We start from the raw sequence: 8339 nt of genomic DNA, 5'->3' as shown, positions 1-8339 counted from the left end.
GACCGGCGCATGCAAATGTTGCAAAGATTTGCCTTCCTGATCCACCTTTAAGCAAACGAATGTTACCATCGGCAGACCACATGTGGCTAGAGTCTGACACACAGGTCAAAGGCTTTTGCTTATGTCAAGTTTGTTATACATCACCTCTTTACTTGTGAAAAGTCCTTCAGTTTTCAGTGATTCAATTGTACTGTATGGTTATCAAATCAATTAACATGGTGCATTATGGGTAAAGATGGTCCTGCAGAATGGGATCATGGGATTCTTTAGAACCTTCATGACTCCAATTTTTACAATCGTGCACAAACTGGCATGAAGAGCACGTTGGAGTAACTTTCCACAGGTAGACCGGTGTATTAAACGCATCTCAGCGAGCCACATCCTCTTGAAGTAGCTGGTAATTTGATTTTGCAGAAAAATATGATTACCGTCTTAAAGTTTCTCTGGTTAAAGGTGTGCATAAGATAAGATAATCTTGTTGAAGTGCGGAAATGACAGCTTTTACTGTGGGTACGACCATAAGGTGTTTGGCAGGTGAAAATGAATGCTAGTTCCTGCAACCAAACGGCTTGAAAATATTGAAGGAAGACAGCAGCCAGAATTAATTGGAGCATTAAAAGCTAAACTGTATTTCTAGTAAGTAATAATCCATTAAAAAACCTACAAAAAATACACTTTCAGAAACATATTTTCTGATGGTGGTGAAGTGTACATGTATTAAAGTGTAAACTTTTTGATAGAGGTGGATTGCGAGTAGGAATCCGCAAGAAAGTGCTGACGCCCGCACGGTATGCCATCAAAGCAAAATATAGTAAAATTTGCAGATTCAGCTCAAAATTTACATAGATTAATATTCACAAAGTGTTTTGCCACTTGTCCCAATTGAAAATGCAAAGAGAGGCCAACTGTATGATGGAGTTTTGAACCCCCTCGCCCTGCTGGATCCCTCCGCTCGCACAAGTATGTATTTGTAAATGTTTTCAAGTTTTAAATAAAAGTTAGGAAGTTTTGAAAGCACAGATGCAGAAAACAAAACCACCCTTTAAAGTGTTTCCCAAAAATCAACAAAATGCTCAAACAAAACTGTTTATGGAAAGAATGTCTGCTTGCATAAGGCACAAAACGCTGGTTATTTTTTTGTACTGATGTGTATATATCTGTACAAATGCAATTAGGCTAGTTATACATTTTCTGAAGTGATCAAATAATGATGCTTGTTACTGTGGATAATATGTTCTGTGTGTGTTCGGCACATAGCTCTCTTTTTCTTGCCTGACTATTTGCAGTCAGCTATGGACTAATTGCAGCTGTTTGTTTATTATATAAGGGTGTAACAAAAACCTTGACGCCCTATATAGCACAACAATGAGTGCATTCCTTCAGAATGACCAGACGAGGCTCCTTAACACTTTTGGGGTCACCAGCAAACAGAATCTCTTTTGTAAAAAACGTGTCACTCAGGCGATGACCTAGTTATAGTGTTCTCATGCAGTTGTAAACAGACGCATGTAAAGTTTTACAAATGAGTTTGGTTGTATAACAGGCACTAACAAACAGTCCCAAACAATAGTTTACGAATGCCAAAAAGTACAAACCCTTCTGTTTGTTATTTGTAGTGAATGTTGCTGTGCAAATATGTCCACAATGAGTGAAAATAATCACTGAGGTATCTGTTTCAAGTGTAATTGAAGTTGCTATGGCTGGTTTGCGTCTACAGATAATCTGTCAGCGATTCCGTTACCCTTTAAATCAGAATGTTAAATGTAAAAAAGACGGTCTTTGATGTGAGAGGAAAAAACATTCAGTGCAGACGCTTCCGAGGAAAGGAGCAGTACATCCCATCTGCACTGAGATTTAAGGGCTGTTAGGAAAATGTAAATCAATTTTCGTGTATAAAGAGATGCAGACCGGTTCAATATGCTAGTTTGACCAAGACCTCTGCCCGCTTCATATAGGAAGTTGCCAACTGTGATAAGAAAACAACAATAGTATTTTAAAATAATAATAATAATTTCTCCCCAAGCCACCTTGCACCAGAAATAATAATAACAATGTTACAATTGTAATGAATAAACATCCTTGGGCTTTTCCAGATAACGTTGAAAAAATATATCAGGCTATATCTTTAAAGATATTAAGTGGTTGGCGCGAACTTCACAGTTTATTATACCTCCCCGTTTCACAGTTGTTTATTTTGGAACTAATACATAGGAAAATAATATTATTTTCTTTCTGCACGCGTCCTTATTATGCGGATTACAGCTTTGTTGTTTAGCCTGGCTACGTTAATCACATTTTCAGAAGAAAAAAATCATCTCCTGTCTGAAGGACACCAGCGCGTTCGTGGGCAAGTGTGAAAAATCGCATTAGGATGCCGGGGATGCGCTCTATCTTCGCATTCCCAATATGAAGTACATAAATATACAAAAGTAAAGACACAATGCACAAAGTGTCATTGCTCAAGGAGAAGGATTGACCTTCACTTTGTGGACTCTCACAGCTGATTTAAATTATTATAACACTGGAAATGTTTTGTCCGGTATAACTGTAGTTATATGATAACCATGAAAATGATCCCATAACTTACGATAATGTGACAGCACTTGAATAAAATGATTAATTCAGGATAGCATGAGAGTGAGTGAATTTTCATATTTCGTATCAAAACTTTTCCTTTAAAGGAGCAATTTGTATATTTTAGTGGCATCTAGTGGTGAGGTTAAAAATTGCAACCAACGTCTCACTCCACCCCTCCCTTTTGAAGCACTGCGGTGGCTGACACAGGACTCAGATGTCGTCACGTTTTAACTTATTTTCTGAAGGAGATAATGTATTTACGAAACGCATTCTGTAGAGCAGTTTGTTAGTTTAGGGCTAATATCAACATGGTGAATTCCACGTAAGGGGACCTGCAGTGTATGTAGAAATAGCTCATTTTAAGGTTAGTTAGAGACAATGTCATTTATACAGTTTGAGGGTGAGTGAATCATTTAATATTTAAGGATCTAATATTTTAGGGTGAACTATCCCTGTAAAGCTGCTGAATGTAGTAAAAGTGTAGATACTTTGAATAAGTTGAACATAGTTTTGATCATCTAACTATTGTTCCTGTACAGTATATTAAAAATCTATATATTAATGCAGAATGATGATGGGTACAACATTCTAAAGGCGGGGACTTTTCAATGCTTAACCGCGATTAATCGATTCCAGAATAAAAGTTTGTGTTAACATAATTTATGTATGTGTACTGTACATTTTAATTTTGTATTTGTTAACACATATATGTACATACATATTTGAAAGAAAAACATGAAATATAAAAATAATTAAATCTCTATATATATATATATATATATATATATATAAAATTTAACTTACATGTTAATATATAGATATATGTAAAGATTTCCTAAATATATACATGTATGTGTATGTGTTTGCATATTTATTTTATATTTAGAAAGACATATATTATTATGTAAACTCAAACTTTTATTCTGGAGGCAAATAATTGCCATTTATCGTTGAACAGCCCTAGCGAGACTGAGAAAAGTCAGAAGGCTGTTAAAATATGCTGTATCCTCTGGTGGTCTTGCGACCGGAACTTAAACATTAAATAAATAACAGCAGGTGAACTTCACATCTGTAATATCCACTCTGTGTGATCGATGGGCTTCCGTCTGCTAATTTTAAAAAGCTATACTGGTTCATCGGTTAGACCACCACCAAACCAGCACTAATATGCATTAAACCAGCCTGGACCAGCATGGAAATTCATGAATGCAATGTGCATATTTTTCCGTGCTCTTTCTGTGTGTGTGTGTGTGTGTGTGTGTTGTTGTTGTTCAGTCTCCTGGCTCAAGTCTGAGTGTGTCCTGCTTGTAGCGCACCAGAGCGTCTTAGCATCCATCTTCATCCATTTATTCTCCTTCCTCCTAGAGAAAATGACCTTAATGTAAGTGGCTTTCTGTTTGCAAATATATTGGTTACTTTCAGCTGACTGTAATCCTGAGGGATTACACAGGCTCTTCTGGATCAATGAGAGCTTTATCTGGGTCAGAGCCATGTGGTAGTGAGACAGACCCAAGGTACGGCACGTGCCTCCGGACTGATTAATGGCCCAAAAGACCTTCTGCCCTCCACTGGAAAGTCTTCATTCACTTTGTCTGTGGAGGCACATATAACTGACTAACACAATTTTGTCTTTTTCGGTTCTCCTGCTTTTTTTGTTCCTGCAAGTGTCACCTGACGCTCTGATGTGTGAACAAAAGCAATGACACCAGCTCTGGGAGTCTCAGTGAGTTTTTGATGGGACTTGGAGACTCAAAAAAGGGGCTACGGATCATCACAGCAATGCCATAGAAGAACCATTTTTGTTTTTTTCCAAAGAATCATTCAGTAAAATTTTATTAAAAGACCTATTTGTTTATACATTTTCTTACTATTTCCACTCTAAAGAACCTCTTGTGAAGAATACTATGGGTTCAAAAGGAACTGTAACCATGCAACCAAGAAATTGATCTTCTATAGCATTGTGTCACCTTAATTTTTTACAGTGAAGGCTCAAAAATCCTTTCCCACAAAAACAATGCACAGTAGAGCCTAATAAAACGTTATTAGGAAGACCGAAGTACCCAATTCTGTGTTTAGGATATTTTTGTGTTGGGACCAATAAGAAACTATACAGTTTAACAAATAACGGTAGCTGGGTTGCACATTTAGACTTATTTATGACGTTTTTTAAAAGAATTAAAGGGAACGGTGGGAAAGGTTTTTAGCCTTCACTCTTAAAAATAAAGGTGAAACAATGCTGTAGAAGAACAATTTATTGCAAGCCATATATTTATGTTTAAAAAGTATATAATTTTTTGTTTCACTTGGAAACACCCTTATTCATCGGCTGGTGTTGTGTGGAGCCTTTTGAAGCTGAGATAAAACAGAAATTTGGACCTTAACCAACAGCCCCCCCCCGTTCAAGTCTATTTTATGTAGTAGAACCCTGGAAAGCTTTCCTCATAAGCATCATTATATGACATGTGGGTGAGTGAATTATCATAAAAAATGTATATTAAAGTGAACTGCTCCTTTAATCAGTTTGGGACTAAATGTTGGTTTGTTTTATATAAATTCTTATTCTTCTTGTATTACAGGAAAATATTTATATTTGGTTCAATAACTCTTGTAACGGAGTTGAAGGTCGTATTTCATAAATACTGTTAATTAAAAAAATACAATTTCAGTTAATGGCATGACAATTTGACAAAATGTTCCTTTCGATTACATCAATTTATATTATTATCGAATTAAAGAAGAATATTATTTTTTTGTAAAAATAACTTGAGTAACAGGGTTGAAGTCTGAGTTGCATAAATACTGTTTATTAAATTACAATATTCAGCATACGGAATAACAATTTGATGAACATCTGATGAGTTTACAACAAGCAGCTTTTTATGTAAAAAATGTTTTTATAAGATAATTTAGTTAAAAATAGTTTTATAAACATGGATTTTCAAATAAATTAATTAAACAAAAAAGTAAAGTGTTACTGTATTCAAGGTATGAATCTATATAAGTTATCTTTGAAAGGCCATACATACAAGTTAGATATGAACTTTATTCATTTTGAGTTGAATTCACCCGCTGAACAATGCCTTCACAAACAGTAACTTTTTTAATTACCGTCTTTTTGTAATTATATTCTGTCAACTGCACATAATTACGCTTCCCTATTCGAAAGGCTTTCTGACATTGTGTGGTTGAGTAGCCTACCGCTGAACAACTGCTAATTCATTTCTATTCATAATCTCGTCCGTGAGATGATGTTTCCACCATGCTGTGCTTTTTAAGGTTAAGACTCCCAGTTGTAAGCAATCAATGACAGAGCAATAACAGCACTTATTCATACGGACCATTCTCTTCCTCTGGCCGGTGGTGAGGGAGGTTACACTGGACTGCTGAGTGACACTTCAATTAGTGTTCTACATGAACTGGTCCTCGTAATAAGATTTCAACTGATATTGGGGATAATGCAAGTATGTAGGACAGCCTCCAAACCCATAAGATTTACTAAGAGCTTTCAAATCCAAATTGGGCTCTATAGGAGTGTCAATGAGAGTGATGTAACATCCTGAATCACAACTGCTCGGCGTGCCCTCAATAGTCACTGTGATACTACAAATACTAAAACACTCCCAGATATCTACTATGAATAAAACATGTAAAGTATTTCCTACAGGATTTTGGGAGACTTGCGGTAGATGACGGCATTTGGTAATTCGCATATTTGTATCATATTTGAATTCAGACTAGTGGTGGCAATTCAGATCGATTTCACTTCTACTCTTTGAACTGTCACATAATGTATTTATTATGCCCAATAAAGCCATTCTCATTGACATATTTTCTGTTTATGTTGAAATAGTAACTAAATCCGACACATGCTGGTGTTGAAAAATACAATTACTAAACAAAAATTTTTTTTTTGATAAACTTACATTTTATATAAATTGATGACAATTTCTCAGATAACAGTGTTGAAGGCTTGATGAATACACTAAATTATGCTGTAAAAATATCTTTACAAAACTGTAATATGCCAAACATAACGTGACATTTTTGTGAGGTAAAATAACACGTTTTCATGTTGTTTTAGAAACCAACTTGTACATTTTCTTGTACATTTTCTATTTCTATACTTTGACAAAATTCAGTTTTATATCGTATATAAACAGATGACAATTATTTCGGATGAATAGCCATATCTATCGCATACCTTCTGTATGGGTGAGCTCTTTGTAAAAAAGAAGCCTACTTACTGTAACTCTTATCCCCTCTCTGACACACAGCAAACTTAATGAAATGCTTTAGCTGTGTCTCAAATGACATTCTATGCACTCAACCATGTAGTGTGTGAATTTTAGAAGGGTAGTATCGTCCCAAATGAACAACTAAACCGTTTTATACTAACCAGAAGTATACTGGTTTCCCAGACAAGCTCAAATGATGTCAATCGCACGGCACAGTGTGTGTGAATACAAATCTATTAGTGCATTGTACATTTAATGTCGTTTTCATCTGTTTTGTCCAACATTACTTTAGTCATCGTCGGATTGAAGCGTTATCACACTGCAGGAGAGTTTTGCTCGAGCAGCATCCGATAGCCCCGCCTCTCTTCCACTACGTGAGCAAAACTGCGACCGTTGAGTCCGTGAAGTGTCCACAGTTCCACGCTTAATATTTTCGGTAGAAAAAAGGTATCATCCGGGAACTTAAAGTGCACTTCTTTTTTAAGAATTTTCAATGTGAACGCACTACTCACACTAGTTATACTACAAAATGGTGTAGAATAGTGCATAAGTGCGCGATTTGGGACGCACCTATAGTTTCTATTGGTCATTCATCATTAAACAAACATCACAGCAGTCACATGGCCAAAACTTTCTAACGCTCTCACTCCGTCAGAGGGTTAACATCATCTCACAGCTGACGGTAAACAAGTCGCACTATGCAAAAAAAGAAAGAATAACGATAGAAAAGAAGAGGTTGCCTTAGCATGAAGAATCTTTTACTCTTTTGCACAAATGTTATCTTGGACAATACATTTAAAACCGTGTTTGGTTCTTTAACAAAGTATGTGTTTGTCTGCCTATTTTACAAATACTTTCTCTCTCTCTCTCTCTCTCTCCCTCTCTCTCCGTGTCTGTCTGTTCTTTGCGTCTTGCCGTGTCTTTGTGGCATCTCTCAGGGTTTCCATCATTTTAAGGGATCCTCTCGAAGTTTGTGGCCCATTACATTTTTCTCCTCAGCCATAAGTAGCACAGTATTTTAATAACTGAAAAAGGCCCTGATTTACATTTAAATTGAAAATCAGTTTCCTCCTAATAAAAACGAACCATAATCCACCTTGAACTATCATTTGGAGGAGGTTAAATTCTGAAATGTTACATGCAGCGGCTAGAAGATTCTTTTCTCTGGCAGTCTCCGAAGGGCCCTGAATCTGACCATCTCCACATACATTGGGAAGCAGGAATGATTGAGAAAAGAGGTGAACCTTTAAACAACTGTGTTTTGAAGATCTCTGAAGTTTACACAGAGCAACGTTTTATTCTTTACCTGAGAGATTCAGAGAGTCACAAAACCTTTCCATGGTTTCTAGTTGGAGTTCTCCCAAAATGTTTTGAGTCCAATTACTGTCAAACTTCTGTCATGTATTGACTCTTTCCAGCACAACGGTTGTTTTGCTCAGGTTTCTAATGTCTGCACCACTATCAGCACCAGAGCATATTAATGTCTTACTGTCTGATCTCTCAGAAACTTGTGCCGTACCAGATTGT

Source organism: Barbatula barbatula, assembly GCF_947034865.1.
Source record: "Barbatula barbatula genome assembly, chromosome: 10".
Lineage (NCBI taxonomy): Eukaryota > Metazoa > Chordata > Actinopteri > Cypriniformes > Nemacheilidae > Barbatula > Barbatula barbatula.
This window is presented reverse-complemented; position numbering follows the sequence as displayed.